Consider the following 20578-nt stretch of genomic DNA (forward strand, 5'->3'; position numbering starts at 1 on the left):
TTCGCTCTTTGGCTGATAGTTTGGGTCGCTGAGTAATTGTATATGGCAATTTTCAGGGAAAAAATATCACACTCTGTGCTCTATATGGCCCAGTATTGGATGACCCAGAATTGTATAAATGGCTTAGCCTGGAGCTTATAGGATGGCCATCCCCGCTTATAATCTGCGGGGACCTAAATATTAATATGGACTGTGGACTATTGAATCAACCAGAGAGTGCATACACTGGGAGAAAACCTAAAGTCTATAAGGCTCTACGCCATTTGATAGAGATACATGGGCTAATTGATGCTTGGGCGTTTTTTAATCGGGGTGATCCTGGTTTTACTTTTTTTTCTGCACCACATAAAATTTGTTCCAGGCTTGATTATTTTTTTATATCACCAGCTCTCAGTCAAGGCTCCAGTATTATTAGATATCCTCGCGTGATGTCGGACCATAACCCGGTCGTACTGGAGATGAATATACAGGCATGTAGAGCAAAAGTGATGTCTGGACGTTTAATCGTGGCCTGCTTAGTGAGAAGGAGTTTGTGGATACAATGTCTCCCTGGATTCTACAGTTTTTAGAGGAAAATAAGGGTAGCACAGGTATTCAGAATGTTTGGGATATTCTTAAGGCTGGGATCAGGGGTGAAACTACAAGATATGGCTGGGATGCTCAAAAGAAGGAGAAGGCTAATTTACAGAGGCTGTATAAAGAACTGGAAAAAGCAGAGGTGAATCTGTCTCGCTTGATACAGATAGGTTTTGTTATAGCAAAATCAGCTATCACAGAACGTTCACAGGCGAAAGCTGCTAGCAAATTCATTGCTTGGAGATCTAAAATGTTTGAGAGTAGTGAGAGAGCAGGGCACATGTTAGCCATGAGAACTAAAGACAGAGAAGCAGCTATACGTATCAAGAAGATTCAGGATCCGGATTTGGGGCTCGTGTCTGAGGAGAAGGCCATTGCTCTCGCATTTCAAAAATTCTATCAAAAACTATATTATGATGATATCTGTGATAACGATACACTTCAGGTGGAAATTCAGGAATACCTGAAGGGGATAGGGGTTGATACGCTAACCTCGGAAGAACAAGAATCATTAGATGCAGAAATCAGTATTGAGGAGCTTTGGCAGGCTATAGATTCTCTCCCGAGGGGCAAAGCTGTTGGCCCAGACTTTCTGCCGGGGGAATTTTATAAGATATTTCGGCCTCAGCTCACTCCGGTCATGTTAGAACTATTTTGTAGAGTTCAGGATGGGGAGGTTCTTCCAGAGTCTTGGCGAGGTGCCCAAATTATAACTTTTTAAAAAAAAAGATAAAGATCCATCTGATTTGGGATCATATCGCCCTATCACGCTCATCAATAGTGCTATTAAAATTTATGCCAAGATATTTGCCAGTAGAATCTCTGGGGTGATTAAGAAACTTGTCTCTGTTCAACAACATGGCTTTGTGCCTGGGCGAGTAACTATAGACCATATACGCCGTGTTATCACGCTGTTTGATTTTACCAAGGTTTCCGGAGACCCTATGGCCCTAATTCTGCTAGATGCAGAGAAGGCCTTTGATAGGGTCTCCTGGCCTTTCTTATGGGCTGTGTTGAGATATTATGGCCTAGGAGAAAGAACTATAAGGGCGATACAGAGCATGTATAAACAGCCGATGGCCCAAATTTCAGTTATGGGGATCCAGACGGGTTCAATTAATATTTTAAGAGGTACACGCCAGGGTTGCCCCTGCTCCCCTTTATTATTTGCAATTTATATAGACCCCCTTATTAAAAAAATTCTTTTGAATGATTTGATTTGCCCAGTGAGATCCAGGGGCGGTAACACTGGGGTATGCAGACAATTTAGCCATTCTGACAGACACTCCTCAGGCAGCACTGTTACAGATTCAAAACCTAACATCACAGTTTGGTAAGTTGTCTGGATATCATTTGAATAACTCTAAAACCCAAATTATATGCAATGATAAAATTATGCTGGTGGACCCTCGGGTCATTGGCAGGGCAAAGTACTTAGGAATTGTAATAAGCTCTAACCCCGAGGAAATTGTTGAGATCAACCTTAAACCACTGTTAGGCAAGATAGAAAAAGATACTAGAAAGTTTAACAACCTTCAATTAACATTGATGGGTCGCTGTAATCTTGTTAAAATGATTTTTCTACCAAAAATATTGTATCTTTTTAGAGCGATTCCTGTATTGTTTGAACAAGTTTGGTTCAAGAAACTAGAACGTCTAATATCGTGGTTTGTATGGGCAGGTAAAAGACCTAGACGAGCCAATAAATATATGACGTTACCCAGGGAGAGGGGGGGTTGGTCTTTACCAAACTTTCAGCTCTATTATTGGGCAATTACATTAAGACACATTGATGTATTAATGGATTCAGCGGACTTAGAGGTCTCTGAGCTTTCTACGTATTGTTTAATTTATATGGAAGAGGTGAAGGGGTTATTATTCAGGCATATCGATTTTGCGCATTTCAAACGTGTCAGGTTTAAAGTTTTATTGGCAGCCTTTAAAGTCTGGATGCCTGTGCGGAAACTATTTAATATAGGAAGGATACATATGTATACTCCGGTAATGGGTAATACCCTTCTGCCAGAAATATTTGCAGACGGGTATTTCAGAGAATGGACTACACATGGAGTTACCATGTTGGGGGATTTGGTTTCAGCTCAGGGGATGCGGACATTTGAATACATAAAACACAAATTTGGTATTAGTAACCAGCATTTCTTTAAGTTCTTACAGTTTCGTGACTTTCTTTCAAGGAAATCTGTTAGCTGGATTTCTATCCCGCTAGTTGAGGCTATCAGGGGGGGGCACTCTAATATATCTATAATTTATAAAATGTTGAATGAAAGGCGGAGTGATGATTTACCTAAACACTTTAATCGATGGCAGATTGGTTTACCAGCTGGGCAGGAGGTTTGTGAAGACTCATTATGTTTTAGTTATACTGCCACTATATCTGCTAACCTCCAGGTACAATGTTTTAAAACATGGTTTAATTTGTATATAACCCCACATCGCATACAACAATGGGGTGGGATTACGGGAGTCAATTGTCCTAGGTGTGGGGGGATGGCAGTTGACAGTATCCATATGTTTTCTTCTTGCCCTAATCTAACTCCACTGATATTTAAAGTGGAACAACGGTTGGAGCAAGTGTTCGGTTATCAGATACAATTGTCTTCGCAAGCCATTATATTGGGGGTGGCAAATACAAGTATGACGCTGCCAGAACGGAAGCTATTTTATATAGCTATGGCTACATTTAGATTATGTGAGGTATCAAGGGCCCCCTGATAAGGATAAAGATCCTGGGTCAGGGAAAATGTACAATGTGAAGGTATCAACCCAGGCTATCTTAACAACAAAACACTAGCTATGTCCAAACAAATTCCTCTTACCAAAAAAGAGCATAAACTATGACACAAACAATGAAATTGATATCAAAAACAATTTGTTTTAATTAAAAAAGGATTAATTTTTAAAGTTAAATTTTGTATACATGATGAATTGATACAATAAAAAAGATATTCTTTATATATAAAACATATAGATTAAAACCACTGAAAGGACAATAATGTTTGTCCTATCTACTATTGCTGTGGCTGTAGTCTGTCAGTCAACGTGTTTCGACACGTCGTGGTCTCTTCATCAGGACAATTATATTTGCAGCCAATTTATCTGGTGGGACTTTTTTAAAGGTCTTTTAGTTCTTCCTTTTAGTACAGGATAAGCGAGGCACCTTTATTTATAATACGGCATGTGAAACCTTTGTCTCAGGATTTCACTGCTCCCTTCTCACTTAACGTGTTCTAAATTCTTTATAGATTTTCTTCGTTCAGAAGTTCCCGTGTCAACTGTTAAAAAATTATATCATAACGTTCCCGGGAATGCCTTCAAAGTATAATAGTCACACACTTGGAGTCGGTAACTGATGCCGGTGGAGATTTCCAAACAACCGCGAGCTAGACCAATGTTTGCAAATGACTCTTTTAGAATTCTTTTCCTAAAGAGACACACGTTCAGTCTTTCGTTTCTGCAGGGAGATTATCGCAGTGTGAATCGGTCTTTTTTTTTTTTTTTTTAATAACCGCGAAATGCAGCAATTAACGTCACGGGGCGTGTACTTCCACCAGGACTCGATTTTCTTAATCTTTACAAGAGTCTGTAAGGCGTTCTCTGTCGTAATAATTGCATCAGAGACCGGCGGATTTTGTAAAAAAGAAGGGCAAAATCCGCCGGTCTCTGATGCAATTATTGCTGCATTTCGCGGTTATTAAAAAAAAAGACCGATTCACACTGCGATAATCTCCCTGCAGAAACGAAAGACTGAACGTGTGTCTCTTTAGGAAAAGAATTCTAAAAGAGTCATTTGCAAACATTGGTCTAGCTCGCGGTTGTTTGGAAATCTCCACCGGCATCAGTTACCGGCTCCAAGTGTGTGACTATTATACTTTGAAGGCATTCCCGGGAACGTTATGATATAATTTTTTAACAGTTGACACGGGAACTTCTGAACGAAGAAAATCTATAAAGAATTTAGAACACGTTAAGTGAGAAGGGAGCAGTGAAATCCTGAGACAAAGGTTTCACATGCCGTATTATAAATAAAGGTGCCTCACTTATCCTGTACTAAAAGGAAGAACTAAAAGACCTTTAAAAAAGTCCCACCAGATAAATTGGCTGCAAATATAATTGTCCTGATGAAGACACCACGACGTGTCGAAACGCGTTGACTGACAGACTACAGCCACAGCAATAGTAGATAGGACAAACATTATTGTCCTTTCAGTGGTTTTAATCTATATGTTTTATATATAAAGAATATCTTTTTTATTGTATCAATTCATCATGTATACAAAATTTAACTGTAAAAATTAATCCTTTTTTAATTAAAACAAATTGTTTTTGATATCAATTTCATTGTTTGTGTTATAGTTTATGCTCTTTTTTGGTAACAGGAATTTGTTTGGACATAGCTAGTGTTTTGTTGTTAAGATAGCCTGGGTTGATACCTTCACATTGTACATTTAGATTATGTCTAGCAACAGTGTGGTTAGATCCTTCCCCCCTGTCAGAACATGAGTGGTTCAATAAGTTTCTGAATGTTGGGAAGTGGGAGCTGTTGGTTTTCAAGAGGAGAGATCCACGGGCTCGAAGAGAGGGCGAATCAGTATGGGAGCCGGTAATTAATTGGCTGGATAATCTAAACCAGTAAAATTTTATTTGCATATAATGAAATATAATGGGATTCACCTGTCTCATAATACAAGTTTACCATATCCAATCTTTTTTTATATCTTGGTCTTTCTTTACCTTTTCTTTATTTTCTCCTCTTGTAGCGATCCCCGGGGGGGTGGGATAGGGTGGGGTTCCGGAGTATAATATAAAATGGGCAGCAATGACGCAGATGAAATGCACTATGTATTGTATACTTTCTGTTTTATTTTCTGTTTGTATTCTGAAATTTGATGTCTTGCTACTCTCTAATAAACAATTTAAAAAAAACAAAAAGCTTACTTGGAATGACTATCAATATTTAAAATTAAAGTCTAGACCTATCAAAAGGGTTTATTTTGACAGGTCGAATCAGAATGTTTAAACTGCAACAATCAGGTTATAATGATAGGCATGAAGCCATGTTTACCTTGTCATGGTAGTGAATGGCCTAATAGATGCTACAGTACTCTGCAATATTTAACTTACAGGGCCTGGGTGCACTTTGTTTCATGTACTAGGGACTTATAGGTAAGTTAAATATGCCAAATAGGAATACATTCAATGTTTACATGTTTTAGGAGTCAGTGCACATACACTGGGGCCTGGTTAGTAGAGTCCCAGCACACAGGGTTAAACACCAGCAGCATCAGTCCACAAAACAAATGGGTGGCATGCAAAAAGAGGTATTTTCCTACAAATATACAATATTTAGGCGGGCCAACGTCAAATGAGAGACTTGGGGGCAGATTTACTACTTCTGGCGCATCTCTGCTAATCAGCAGGAATGCACCACTTTACAATGCGGCGCACCATGGCTCACGGATGGGCAGATGAGTGTCGCATCCCCCGGCGGAAAGGCGGCGCATTACTGGAGCTGCGTCACTAGCCCGACGCAGCTCCAGCAAGGCTTAGGGTGCCCCTATTCCCAAAACGCTGCCTCAATCCTTACGCCTGCTTCAAACAGGCGCAGGGTTTTGACGCAGCATGGCCTTAAAAGTGACTGAGTGAAATCTTGTAGATTTCACTCAGCCACTTTTAGGAGGCGTTCCTGCGCCGGAACGCCCCCCCCCTGTGCTGGAACGCCGACATGTTGCGCAGGGCTTTACCACGTGACGCATTTCCCTAGGTGCGTCACGTTGTAAATACCCCACAGCATGGCGCTGCCTTTGCACCGCCGCTGCGTCACAAAAGTGACGCAACGGCAGCACAAATGTGCCTTACGGGGCTTGTTGGTGTGCTTTTATTGTCGGTTCTCTGGATGTCTTGAACCTAAAACCTCAATTTAACCCTTTAACAGGACATAACAGCAAATTCAGTGTGGGTTCTGTTGTGTTCATCACACTTGCTTTTATTTACCATAATACCTTAAAAATTAGGTTGTGTGCAAAATATTTTCTTTATTTATTTGTTTAAAGGTTGCTAACGCCTCTTATAACAACAAATGCAAAACTATACCGCGATTATACACTGTCCAGGTCAAAATGGTTTTACATAGGTCATGATATATTAGTAGATAAGATGACAATAGCCACAACGTATTGTTAATGAGACAAAGTTTGAACCACATTCAGGAAAGCACTTGTCATTTTCGGAGCCAAATTCCTGAAATGTCCAAAAACCAGATAAATAGAGAATGCTTAGCTAGGTGAGTTTTGTTGATTGTACAATGTATTCCACCCATAAAGTACTTAGCAGTGCAGCATTATGAACAAAGCAGCCATTTTGGGTAGCAAAACCCTGCAAAACCTTCTTACAGGAGCTGTGAACAAAGAATGCCTTGAGGCTGCATGTGTTACCTGTGATTTACCAATTATATTGATGTTAAGCGTGTACAAAATTACAAAGTATGAAGGCATTCAATTGTAACCTTCAAGAAAAATTAGCAAGTTAAAAGTTCACCTCTGACATCTGCATGGACCTGCAGACTACAAGTTTGAAACGCATACAAATAGCTTAGAAGATTAATGTGTCAGCTCCAGATCACAGATAACTCAGGGCCACATGTATCAACCTATTTTACATTCGCAAATGGGGCGAATCGCTAAATTTGACAGTTTGTGAATGCAAAACGGCCTTGTGTCTAAAGGCTTTGGCACTGCATTTTAGAAACTCAAATTTTTTGAGAATACCTACACTTGCGACACAAAAGAGGGAATCGCACTTTGCGATTCCCTATGCAAACTGCAAATGTAAACTGGGCATTTAGGAAATGCTATTACCATCTACTTCAAGTCAATGGTAACCATGTGCAATTTTTGAAAATGCACAAAAAATGCATTTATCAAAGATTTCAAACTGCTATTTTCTTACATACCATGTTGCGGTCCCTAAATAGCAATTACCTAAAATTCTTTATTTAGAGAATGCAAAATGGAGCTTTGATACATGTGGCAATCAGTGAGTTAATGAGTTTGTTACAGCTATCAGTCTGAGAGCCGCAGGTCACAAATTACAATCATGGTAAAATTCTCTATAGCATTATGTTCGTGCTTTACAAATACTGGACATTTACATTTTTGCACAACAAACAACTGATTCTTGCAACCGGCAAAACATACGTTTTGTTCTTTGCAGGTTTGAACTAAGGGGCAGATTTATGAGTTCTGGCGCATCTCTGCAAATCAGCAGGGATGCGCCAGAACTGATGCGTCACGCAATTCCCTCCTTGCGGCACCACAGATGTGCCGCATTTACAATGCGGCGCACCATGGTGCAAGGAAGGGCAGATGCGTGACGCATCTTGTGGTGTACGGGCGGCGCATTGCTGGAGTAGCGTCGCAAGTGCGACGCAACTCCTGCAATGTACAGAGGCCACCCATACATAACGTGGTGTGTCACTCCTTACGCCTGCTTCAAGCAGGCGTAAGGATTTGACCCAGCAGCGTCGTAAAACTGACTCAGTGAAATCTTATAGATTTCACTGCGTCAGTTTTACTGGGCTTTCCTACGAGGGAACGCCCACCCTGCGACAGAACGCCCACATGAAACCTGACGCAGGTTTCATGTGGCGCAGGGCTTTACAACGTGAGGCATCTGCCTAGATGCGTCATGTTGTAAATAGGTCGCAGGGATGCGCCACATTTCCGCGCCGTTGCGTGACGCAACGGCAGCGTAAACGTAGCGCAAGTCCAACATAAATCTGCCCCTAAATGTTAATTTATTTTAAGGTCAACTAAAATGGATTCTATTGCATGGTACAAAAAAAACTTTAGGTGCCAAGAACATTTAATTTTCCGTTGTATGCTAAATAAATGGTACTGATTGAAGTAATGTCAGCACCATACACATGCATAAACACACACACAGCTGACGTTCCCAAGAAACTAAATGAAAAACAATTCAAAACATTCACCCCAGTCAATAAATTAGGGTTAAATCCATCATTCTTTTGCTCACCATGCCACCCTAGTTTAGAACTGGCCATATGCAAATCAGTCTAGACCCTGTGCCTCATGGGAACAGTCCAGCCCAAACTGCCAATCCAGTTTCTCCCTGGCCCAGAAACAAGCATCCTAGGACCGGTTTCGGGGTTTTACCCTTAATCAGCCTTGATAGCTTGAATCCAGTGGCACAGTGAGCCCGGGACCCACGTCTGGACATACCTGGCGCACTTAGGGCGAGGAAGCAAAAGGCATACAATTGATGGACAGAATGCAGAACAAATCAAAACATTCACTCCCAGTCTAAAGATGTGGGTTAAATCCATCATTCTTTTGCTCACCATGCCACCCCAGTTTAGACCTGGCCATATGCAAATCAGTCTTTATCCTGTGGCACTAGAAAGCCAGAAACGCGTTCACGTTATTATATTAACATTTACTTCATGCCAAAATGTAAAACGGGGTGCTGACTCTGGCTGCATGGTGGGAGCATGTAGCATGCTCTGTTTGTTCTCCAAAAACTGCTACACACAGGGAAATATTCTAACAAAAGAAATTTCTGATTGTGCGTAAAGTGATGCATATGTAGCTGGCTGTAGCTGTGTGGGAAGGAAAAGATTCCCCCATCACCCTTCCTGCAAGGTGATGCTCCGACAGAACCGAGATTGTTTGCTTAATCTGTAAAGTATAGGTCACACTTAGGTTGGTGTGTGTACTTAGGCTGGTCTGGAACCGAGTACCGGCTCATGAATAGCTGCTAGGAAAATAATTTGGGAACCCCCCTCAATCCAACAATGCTTCCGAGGGATTCTGAAAAGAGTCAAATGCATTTACTCCCCTGAGGATTATTAAACCATAAATATAGAGAAATAGTTTTCCTCCTGGCAAAATTGTGTTTTCACTCCTGATATGTATGCTTTGTGATTTATGTGTAAAAAAAAACAGTGATGGATGAAATAGGATGGTCCCTTCCATGAACTCCCCACAGTTCGCCATTTCGCTGCACGTGCTGACCGAAGGGCGCGCAACCTGTCCACCTCGTTGCAATATTCGCAGCAAATATTTCAAATTAAATTTCGTATCCAATCATATTGAGCTTGCCAAAACACACTCTCGTGGCGTTGAGGTGAAAGTGCCTCTTGACTGCATGGCAGTCACAGTCCTCCTTTGATTTTGCTCTATTTATTTTTCGTGAACTGAGCAGGGCCCCTGCAGACTTTCTGAAAGGTGTTTGCACGGGTAAAGTAAGCTATTTTTCTTATTTCAGAGCGAGGCTCGAGCTGAATGAATCATTTCAGTACGCACGAACCAAGGCTGCTGTGTTGCGCTGTGAAATTATATAAACACACAAAGGGCCGGTTCATCGGCCCCTGCTTAGCGTTAAGAAGGCCCAGGGTGATCTAAGCATCTGGGCACTTTTTTTTCCATGGCCTGCATTAGCGCGTGCAGCAGTTGGCTGTGTTTTGCTTTCTTGCAGAGCAGAGACTGACTTGGAGTCCAAAGGAAAGTTTGAGGTTTTACATTCTGACTGTGGTACGGGACAAGGCGTACGATCTCATTGGTGGAGGCAGCGAAATACCATAGCCTTCATACACATCTGTCTTGCAAGCAGGGCGGCTGCTGGAATGCCCACTCTGAAGCAGTAACGAGTTTCTGAGCGCAGGAGAAGGAGTTGGACACCGAGGGGCTGGTTACACGTTAGCTGAAGAGCACGAGCCGCGCTCCAAAGCTCGCAGAAATTATTTCCTGCAGGAATGGGAGAAAGCATTTCTTGGAGCTCTCTAGATTTTTCATGAACAATAGCAAGGCATTTTCAATACTTTTCGATGGTAAGTCCAATTTTGCCATACCTCATTTGTATTGCGATGTTTTACACTGCGATTGAAAGAAAGGTAAAGGTTCCAGGCATTTTTGTGGCTTGAAGGGGCTCCGGGGTTGTGGTAGAACCGGTCACACATATTGGGGCCGACCAGAGAGCAACTTTCCTGTATTCCGTAATTGCCAGCAAGCATCTCTGTTCATTTCAAGGACTTGCAGCCTGATTCATGTAGCCAATAGCGCTCGCAAAAGGGCCAGATTCTGAGAATCTGGCCCTTTGCAAGTGCGATTTTTGCATTTGGTATTCAAGATCCCAAATGCAAAAATCGCTATTTAAGAATTAGCAAATATACGAGGAATAGCATTTAAGGAATCTCTATTAGAGATTCCTCAAATGCTATTCATGACACATTAAAAAATTGCGATTTTGCACTTTTGGGGCCGCTATTTACCGAGAGGTCAGACCTGTCGGTAAATAGCAAAAACTCAGAAAAATGCTTTTAAAAGCATTTTTCTAAGTTGCATGTTGCACATGTGTGTGCGCAACACCTGTTCAAATGTGCATTTTAGGGGTGCTACAGGGCGTCCTTTGGACACCCCTGGCACCCTTAAAATCGCTATCTTATTTGCGAGTAGCAAATTGCTACTCGCAAATAAGGGATACTCCCCATTCATTCCTATGGGCCTCTTGGCCCATAGGAATGAATGGGGAGTTTTTGCGAGTAGCAAATTGCTACTCGCAAATAAAGAACATGTAGGAATCGCTATTTAATTAGCAATTCCTACATGAATGCCGTTTTGCGTGTCCTCAATAGCGAGTCGCTATGATTCGCTATTAGGGCCACGCAAAACGGCCTGTACACGAATCAGGCTGGTAGTCTCCATAAAATCTTCATACCCCTACATATTTAAGTGTCTGTAGACTGCCACTTACTTCAATTTCTGCTTTGCTAATTCCCGATTATATATACTTCCTATGGCCGAAGATTTGGTGCTTCTTTTCTGCATATTGTTAGTTTTTTTGATATTCTACTCTCTCGAGTCTGCAAGTCAGGTGTTTATGGTGAGCTCACATTTTATATGTCCTTTGCTTCCTGGCCCAGTAGCCTGGTGTAGGTAGTAGCTCACAGGGAAAATATTTCACTAAATATTTCACAAGGCGAATTTGTGTTCACTTACAATGCATTGTCGGTCTGTACTAGCCGTGAGCAACAGCGCAGAGCTGCTTCTGATCCTGAGCATTCCTCTTGGACATACTGCCGTCTTTTGGTGTGGTTCATATTTTGAATGATACATGTAGAAGATCGATAGAAGGAGGCCTTTGCATGGCGCACAGAGGGGTATGTTGACAAGGAGATGGTGCCACCAGAACGTCACTTTTTAGTGACGTTCTAGTGGCGCTGGCGCTATGCTCTTCTCCATAATTACAAAGGGACACTAAGTGCCTTAACGCTGCCTTGTAAATATAACCCCTTTACACGCATCACTTTGCATGAAAGGGGTGTGCTATGGGGGTAGCTGTGGGCGTTCCACTGCAACACTAATTGCATTTTGACTCTGCCCCAGATTTACAAGGATGTTTAAATCTGAGGCAGCACCAAAAACTAACACCATGCAATAGCAGGCAGTAGAATAGCGCAACGAGGAGAAATGCTTTTATTTCTCCTCATGTTTTGCTGCAGCACATATAGAAACGGCAAAACGCCATTAATGATTGTTGATATGCAGAAAGGTGCCCCTTCCTGCACATAAGCAATCATTAAATAATGACGATTTGCTATTTCTGTGTGCTGCAAAATACAGCACACTTCAAGGTGGCACATCATCATTGATTGTTTATTTCAGGAAGGGAAATCTTCATGCACATAAACAATCATTACCTGCAATCCAGGCACCCTTGCACTATGCTACAAAAGTGCCTTAATTAGTTCTAGATAGCTAATGTTAGTGCCAGCACTACAGAAAACACATGGATGCGCAGTATTGTTGTAAATACGGTGCATACCTTTGTTTTGGAAATGTCAGAGTGTAACGCTGCCAAATTTGGCGCAGTTTAGTTCTATTACATTTCCTTGTAAATATGTCCCATAGTGACCATAATAGCATTGTAGTGCTGTGTACCAATGGACAGAAATATTCATATAGGAACTTGTACACAAGGAACCTAAAAGGATGTCAAAGGGAACAAGAGCTGAGATGAGCAATGAGAACGACAAGGGGCACATTAACGAGGAAGAAATGTGAATATGGATAAGTGAATTTTCACGTGGTAGCTAGGTGTGTATTGACTGGTAACAAAGGGTATCACTGATGACAAGGTAAAGTGAGTATTGATTAGATGGTATGGTCTATATTGGCAGGGAAGTAAGAGGGACGTTAATGTCAAGATGAGGAGAGTATTGATATTAAGGAAAGGTGTATATTGGTAGGAAAGTAAGGTGAACATTGTTGTCAAGTGAAGGTCACGATTGATTGTCAGGTGTGGTGCATACTGACGGGGAAGTCCTCTGTTTATTTATGTTTGTATGTTTTATTTCTATATTGCCAGCATAGCCTAAAAGGAGTGGAGCACTGTACATGGTCAAAGAAAAGCATAACGTCAAGAAGTGATAAGATAGCTGGTTTGTGCAGTGTTCTTTAAAGAGGTGTGCCTTCAACTCTTACCTAAATTGGAGATGTTTTTGGCCCAATGAATATGGGGTTGTTGTTCCATATCCTTGGTATCATAGATGGAAAGGTTCTGCTACTTTGTTTTTCGTTCTTTTTTACAGTTTTTGGTGATCTTGGTTGCGTGCGTGCCAAGAACTGCCAGAGCAGGCGAGCTAGTCCGCAAGATAAACATATATGGTGGTTGTGATGATTATGCAAATGATGCAGCTGGTTTTGAAGATGGATCAGTTTGCAATGGGAGTCAATGGAGTTCCATCAGGATGGGGTGACATGATCATATTTCTTCTTCATGCCTTGAATGAGAGGACTGAGGGGCGTAGGATGCTCTTAAGGGATTAAAATAATAAAGTCTGGGAAGACTTGCAACAGGGCATTACCACCATGCAGAAGCAAGAATATAAGGGTTTAAATAGAAGCTCTGAAAGTGCTATTTGGAAAAAAACTGTTTCTCTTTCCCTAGGAGTGAGAAGTGGTACCAGACCGTCTCTGTTTGCTTGGTAATGATTTGGAGGTGAGGTTAGTTCTTATATACGGTTGGTAAATGGTTCTAAGTTGCTTATGTACAAGCCTTGATGTTTTGGAGGCATTCCATGATCAGTCTAGGTGCTTGAGCATGTGCAAGGCATGGACAGGTGTGGAAGGAATATTAGTCAGATGGCTTTGGTGTGCACCTCCTGCTTGTATGCCAATACGTTTGGTACACTAAATAATAGGCAATTAATATCATGGAAGTCAAGTTTGGCAATTCCCAACCTATAAAATATGTATTAACAAGGTACACATTTATTTCGATTTTTTTTATCTAGTCTGCTAAAGTTTATGGACATTGATTTACCAACATGTTGGGACAGCAGAAGTTACAAGCCAGTCTCATTGCCCCCCATAACATCATATGCTTGACCCCCTATCCCACCTTTCACCCTTCGGAAACCTCTTATTTGTAGCTTAGGGGAAGGCGTGGAAACCACAGAAAGTAAGCATTGCTTCAAATGTACTGCTTACATTGGGTACCAGCCATTGACTGAATGACCCATGTGATCAAAGGGAGCCATGGAAGTGCCAGGGTACCAGTCAAGCCAGGGCAGCAGCTGCCACCCTTGATTACCCCTAGTATACTCCTATGCTGAAGTTTGCTCTGCAATCTTGTTTTTATATAGTGTACCTCACTTTGATATGAGTGTCTTCAACCACTCAGTTCATCCAGGCCGAAATTTGAATGAGAAAAATTAGCTTAATAAGTGCGAAGATTATTTGCAGAAAACTATATAATGAATCACGAGTCAAGAGTTGGAGATAATTGATCAGAAACAGTAAAATAATATATTCAGAAATACTGTTGAATATCACTAAATTGTCTAGTTATGGCATAACGGCTTTCATGCATTGTATCTCTGTGAAGGGGTAGCTTATCTCAGGCAGCAGTGCCAAATGTCACATTGCAAAGAAAAATACAATGTTTTAAAACCCTGTGCTATTAATCAACCTGCTCGTGCACCTTGGGAGATCTTTGCCATCCTGCTGTTGTGTCGCTGTCCCACAACAACTTGAGCCCAGGAAATGGAGGGCCACTGGTTCCCGCACAGTGCGCTTTGAAAAGTGCATTGTCACCTCCTGCGGTGCTGGACACAGTGGGCCTGACCAAGGGTGGGTCCGTCTTGCAACTGCCAGTGCCAGTAAGAGCCAGAGCAGGGCCACCCCCTTGGCTTTGTGACCTAGTGCGGTTTGGCTCCAATAACAAGTCTATTCTCATTCCATTCAGGTACTTTAATTACATTTACCTGTGAGGATTCCCAATATCCTGCTGCATGCACTGATTTTTTGCACTCTAGTATGCTAGTTGGGAAAGTTCCTTACCACAAGGCAGTAATCTTTAGTGTGGCTGCATATGAACCAGGGTACGACATTGTTCCCAAGTGCTCATTGGCCCTGTTCTGTGCCTGTTTTGACTCTATGCACATTTGATGGGGTGGGACCCTGTCTCCCACTCTAAACCTTTAATATTTGCTTGCAGACGAGGAGGTGCCAAGAGCCTTTTAAGCGCTTTACCTTATTCTGCAGCATCTGTAGGAGATTGGAAGAGTCTGGGCTGGACTACCTCCCTTGATTTGTTTTTAGGTCTTGCCTAGGCAGCACTTATGCTGTCTCTATGAGACATGCTGTATTCAGGATATGGGCATAAAGCTCCGCCCACTCAAGGCACTATTTTCTTAAAAGTCTTCAGACAGGACACACACTTGGTCCAAAGCAAGGCTGGCAGTGGTTACTTCACTCACTAGAACATCTCACATTTATATAAGACTGTGTATACATTTCCCTTCATAAACTCCACACAGAGTACAACGTAATCCAAAATTAAGGTAACAATTCTTTTGGCACATTTCAAAGCTTCTAATTGTATACATGGACATAGCTATTTGAATGTACTTGTAGTACTGCTTTGCATGCAATGCATTATGGGTAGGGTATCTTCTGCAGGGTGCAGTACCATATGTGACCAAAAGACGTCCCTCTTTGGCCACATAGTGTACTGCACCCTGAAAATGCTAGGTACAAAAACATTGCCATTTATAATGTCAATAAGTACTAACTTTGTAGACATGCAGAGCTAGTGCTTGCTCACTAGGGACCTCCAGGAGCAGCTTGCGATACTGCACCTAGACATGTAGTGCTGGTGCCTTGCTCACTAGGGGCCTCAAGGAGCAGCTAGCGGTATTGCACTGAGACATGCAGTGCTGGTGCTTTGCTCACTAGAGACCTCTAGGAGCAGCTTGCAGTACTGCACCTAGACATGCAGTGCTGGTGCCTTTCTCACAAGGGACCTCTAGGAGCAGCTTGTGGTTGTGCACCTAGACATTCAGAGCTGGTGCCTTGCTCACTAGGGACCTCTAGGAGCAGTTTGCGGTACTGCACCTAGACATGCAGTGCTAGTGCCTTGCTCACTAGGGACCTCTAGGAGCAGCTTACAGTACTGCACCAAGACACGCATTGCTGGTGCCTTGCTCACTAGGGAGCTCTAGGAGCAGCTTGCGGTACTGCACCTAGACATGAAGTGCTGGTGCCTTGCTCACTAGGGACCTCTAGGAGCTGCTTGGGGTACAGCACTGGGATGTACAATACTGGTTCCTGGCTCACTACGCAAGCATTTGCAATGCATTAGGTTGCACATTACTGAAAGTATGAGCTATTGGGGTTGCATTATTATTTGCAAAGCCAATACCTCAACCTATCAGTAATGCAAGACCTATTGCAGGGCAAATGCTTCTTTTAATAAGGTTTTGCAGTTTGCTATTGTGACTCCTCAATAAGCAACCTTTGGATTAATTTCTCATTCTGTATTGGACTGCCTATTCAATTTTTAACTTCTTTGTTGTATGGTGTTGGTTTTGCGTTGGTTTTACATTCACCTAAGATGACTGAGTGCAAGTTGCGCCCTAATACTGAAGGCACAGCTGCCAAGAAAACAACCACATTTAATGGGTATATTGAGAAGGCAGTGGGGGCTTTGGACAAGGAATTTCCTTGCTGAAAAATGGCTTTCATTAGCCGCCTTACTTATTGAAGTTGGAGCTCCCACTTGCCTATTGGGCCAGGAAAGTGCAGGTTGTGACATCCCAGATAAGTGTGCCTCTTCATATCAATTACTGTCTGCTAACCAAACCAAAATCTGCAGCCAATCTAGCTATGCCAACACCAATACCTTACGATTCCATAAAATGTATAGAGGCTCTTGGGGGACAATTTGTGCCATTTAGAAGGAGATTGCTGATCTCCTTGACTGGGCTGTGTGAACTCCTGGGGTGTATTGAGGCCGAATTGAGTGAATTGGATGTCTGGCTGGAACAAGATACAATACCATGAGTTACCTGTTTTTCAAGCTGGGGACTATTGCTTCTTTACCCTTCAAACACGAGGTCTATCATAGAGTGTGATCTACCACCTGTTGCTTGTGCCCTGGAGTGAAAAAGTCTATTGTGGAGCTTATTAATAAAGCTATTTGCTGGATTAATGGGCACTCCAGCGCCCAAGTAACTTATTCCCTTAGGTTCTTATGGCAGAAAGGGTGAGGTGGATTGGAAGGATGCACAAGGAATTCTATGGGGATTGTGTCATTGTCACTTTTAGAAGACCTAGACTTGCTGGCGATCTCTTGGAATGTAGAATCTCTCTGAACGTGCATCCCCCAAGACCAGACGCCTGTGCAGTAGAAGCCCTGCCACATAACTCTCTTACACCAATCTCGTACATCATAAGTGTGACTACTTAGCCATGAAAGAGAACTTCTTCCGATTTGAAGATTGCTTTTATCTACAAACTCTGGAGACTTCTATGGGAGTAACCTTGCCCCAAGTCTGGATAATCTCTACATGCATGCTTTTGAGACAGAGTATGTGCTGTGTCTGGACAATCTATTCTGCTCTAATTTCAAGAACTGGAATCAGTACATCAGTGATATTCTAGTCATCTGGCAGATTGACGTGAACTCCATCACTTAGTTTCACCACTAGCTGAACTCTCAGAATGATTTACTGTAATGTACTTGCGAATACAGCAAGCAGAGACTTCCCTTTCATGATCTCCTGATCTGCCATTCAGCTGGCCTTTTAAAAACCAAACTATACAAAAAACCAATAGCATGCAACGCTTTGCTGTCTTACAACAGTTTTTTCTGCAAATCATTGTGGTACAATCTCCCAGTCGGGCCATTCCTGCACCTTAGGTGCAACTGCTTTCAAGTACATAAATTCAGAGAACATGCTCACATTATGTCTACTTAACTCCGAGACATACAATATCCTGTTCTACTAATACGTGCAGCAGCCGAGAGAGCTGGAAACAATAATTGGGATGCACTACTGGATATCAGGCCTCCCAAACTGCTTTGGAGAGATTGGTATGTGGGGATGTTAGAAATGGGGGTCTCTAGTTGGCAGAGGAATGCAGGTTGTCCAAGTAGGGACCCTTCCTTCTTGTCAGGATAAGGGAGTTACACACTTTCGATAACTCCTGCTCCCCCCCCCTGGTAGCTTGGCACAAGCAGACCGGCTTAACCCAAAGGCAGTGAGTGAAGTATTTGCACCCAGACACAGTACCAAAGTGAAAAGACTACAAATAGACACCAAACCAGTTTAGGAAAATAAAGTATCTGTATCTAAACTAAACAAGACCAAAACAACAACAATCCAACATACACAATTCAAAATATGGCTTGTACAAGGTTTCAAGCAATTCTGTCCAAAGAAAACTATTGATGTGTGACTTTCACATGATGTACCTTTAGGTGCGTTAACTTTCACAATGCCAAACAACCGCAGAGAAGGGAAGCATTGCAAAATCCAGTAATGCCTCAGTTCCTGAGTCCTTGGTGAGGAAATGCAACAGTTATGCTGCACGCAGGAGAAGTGATGCTTCGAATCCGAATTGTAGGGGAAAGTGATGCGCCAATTCCTAGACGGCTCTGGTCTGCGGGTGATGCGTCAGAAGACTTGCTGCACAGGTGCAATATGTTGGAAATCTGGACGTGCTGGAGGTCGAAGCGGCGGAAAAACAGGTGTTGGACTGATTTCTTCAGCTGCGGTCCCACGATGCGTTGATTCTTCCAGCCGCACAGCAGATCTTGCATCGAAGTCGGTGCTGTGATCTTGGAGGTCAGTGCACTGGACTCGGCGTGAGGTGGATTTTTCAGCCGCTGACAGGCGATGCGTCAATTGTTTGGTCGCAGTGCATAGAAATTTTTCCTGCTCTATGGTGCAGCTTTGGAAAAACAGGTGCTGGAGGGGCAATGCATTGATTTTTTTTTGGTTGGTTTCTTCAAGCGTTCTCAGCTCACAGCAACAAGAATAACCTCCAGAGGTCCAAAGCTGGAATAGGCATCTCCTGGCAGGTCAGACCTCCCACCAGTGGAGTACAAGGAAGCTAGTAGTGAAGTATTTGTGGCCCTGAAACTTCAGGAGAGGAGGCAAGCACACACAAGCCCTTGGAGGTTCTTCACAAGCAGGTTCACAGCAAAGATCCAGTCATTGTCCTCTCCTTGGCAGAAGCAGCAATTGCAGGCCAACCCAACAAATCAACACACAGCAAAGGGGCGTCTCCTCCTCACAGTGCTTCAGCTCTCCTTGGCAGAGGTTCCTCTTGATTCCAGTAATTGAAAGTTCTGGGGTTTAAGGTTCAATATTTATACTTTGTTTCCTCGTTGTAGTCTTTGTTTCAGAGTCCCTGGGTTCAGAACAAACCAATTCAGTCGTCCCTGGTCCAGCTTTACCACAGGGGATACCGACCTGGTCCATAGCCAGAGATAGCAGAATTATTATTTAATAGTGCTTCCATGTGATTCTCTAAGGAACAGCCAACCTTCCTTCAATGAAAATAGCTTTTGGCGGCTAGTCATTGTTAAGACGTGTTAACTTAACATTTCTACATATCCTACTTTTAAATGCCATGCACCCTGCTACTAGGCCAACAAAGGGGTGAATTAATAATATTTAAAAGGGAGGGTTTCTTTTATCAAAAAAGGTCATTTTGACAGATCGGCTGCAGTGTTTACAACTGTAATAACCAGGCTACAGTGGTAGGTCTGGAGTCATGTTTGTGTTGTCATACTGGTAAATTGCACAGTAGTGCGCTAATTCCTATGTGACATTGACCTTTCCTTGCCATGGGTGTATTTTCTGACCCAGTATACTATGGGCTCACTTGAAAGTTTAATATGCTAATGAAGAATACAACAATTTCTACATGTTTAAGGGGGTTAGAGGACATGCACTAGGGCCTGGTTAGTAGTGTCCCAGGTGCAAAAACAACAGTTGATGGACAGAATGCAGAACAATATCATACATTCATCCCAGTACAGGGATCTGGGCCGAAATCCATCGTTTTTTGCTCACCATGCCATTCCAGTTTGATCCCAGCCATATGCAAATCAGTCTTGACCCTGTGCCCCATGGGAACAGTCCAGCCCGAACTGCCAAGCCAGGTCCTCCCTGGACTGGAAACAAGCATCCTAGGGCCGGTTTCGGGCTTTCAGCACTCATCAGCCAGGATAGCTTGATTCCAGTGGCAAGGAGAGCACGGGACTCACGTCTGAGCATACCCATCCCACTCGGGGTGACAAATGCAAAAACAAAAGTTGATGGACAGAATGCAGAACAATGTCATACATTCACCCCAGTACAGAGATCTGTGACTAAATTCATAGTTTTTTTGCTCACCATGCCATTCCAGTTTGAACCCAGCCATATGCAAATCAGTCTTGACCCTGTGCCCCATGGGAACAGTCCAGCCCGAACTGCCAAGCCAGGTCCTCCCTGGACTGGAAACAAGCATCCTAGGGCCGGTTTCGGGCTTTCAGCACTCATCAGCCAGGATAGCTTGATTCCAGTGGCAAGGAGAGCATGGGACTCACGTCTGAGCATACCCATCCCACTCGGGGTGACAAATGCAAAAACAAAAGTTGATGGACAGAATGCAGAACAATGTCATAC

The 20578-nt window shown here is 42.7% G+C and overlaps 1 protein-coding gene across 1 annotated transcript in view; it reads left to right on the forward strand.

The window, feature by feature from the left end:
- The first annotated feature begins 10274 nt into the window (after nt 1-10274).
- Nucleotides 10275-20578, forward strand: part of IL16 (interleukin 16) — a 534450-nt gene continuing 524146 nt past the window's right edge. Inside the window, exon 1 of the mRNA XM_078683325.1 lies at nt 10275-10441. The gene's annotated coding sequence lies outside the window, so the exon portion shown is untranslated. The remainder of the gene's footprint in view (nt 10442-20578) is intronic.

This window comes from Lissotriton helveticus, chromosome 3_1 (genome assembly GCF_964261635.1).
Source record: "Lissotriton helveticus chromosome 3_1, aLisHel1.1, whole genome shotgun sequence".
NCBI classification, from domain to species: domain Eukaryota; kingdom Metazoa; phylum Chordata; class Amphibia; order Caudata; family Salamandridae; genus Lissotriton; species Lissotriton helveticus.